We start from the raw sequence: 997 nt of genomic DNA, 5'->3' as shown, positions 1-997 counted from the left end.
AAACTCGGGGTTGCCATTGCTCCTTTGACATCTAACAGTGATGAGTTACGATACCATATATTTCCTGTAATGTATAAGCACATTTTTTGTTATAAAGAGCAATGAAAAAAAAAATGAGTATTTATTATAAATTTTAAAACTACTTGTTAATCTCGTTATTAATACTAACATGATTATTATATGACAATATGTTCGCAATTATGATACTCTTCAAAAAAATGCTGCATACAAAAATATTGCTTGCACCAGGAACATCGTATTACAGCAGGTGCACCACATATGGATTTTTTCATTGCTTTTTATAACAAAAAATGTGCTTATACATTACAGGAAATATATGGTACCGTAACTCATCACTGTTAGATGTCAAAGGAGCAATGGCAACCCCTCAACCCCGAGTTTCTTGAGTTAAATAACATTTTATTATCTTTTTACTTCCATTTGTATCAAAATGTTAATCAGTCTATTTCTGTACTTATTTCAACATAAATAACATTCGTGCTGCATACAAAAATATTGCTTGCACCAGGAACATCGTATTACAGCAGGTGCACCACATATGGATTTTTTCATTGCTTTTTATAACAAAAAATGTGCTTATACATTACAGGAAATATATGGTACCGTAACTCATCACTGTTAGATGTCAAAGGAGCAATGGCAACCCCGAGTTTCTTGAGTTAAATAACATTTTATTATCTTTTTACTTCCATTTGTATCAAAATGTTAATCAGTCTATTTCTGTACTTATTTCAACATAAATAACATTCGCATTAACGTATGTAAGTAAATAAATTATAGAGTCAAATTAAAACATCTTGAGTTAAATGATTTAACTGAATCATTAAATTAATGACGTATTGAGAAAAATGAGGAGAAGGATGTTGTAATTTTACAATATACATTTTGATAAACATTTTTTAAATATTACTCGCGCGAATATATTTTTATGTAATAATAATAATATATCTTTTTATAATAATAATAAATCTTTTTA

Source organism: Trachymyrmex cornetzi, unplaced genomic scaffold (assembly GCF_001594075.2).
Source record: "Trachymyrmex cornetzi isolate Tcor2-1 unplaced genomic scaffold, Tcor1.1 scaffold130, whole genome shotgun sequence".
NCBI classification, from domain to species: domain Eukaryota; kingdom Metazoa; phylum Arthropoda; class Insecta; order Hymenoptera; family Formicidae; genus Trachymyrmex; species Trachymyrmex cornetzi.
This window is presented reverse-complemented; position numbering follows the sequence as displayed.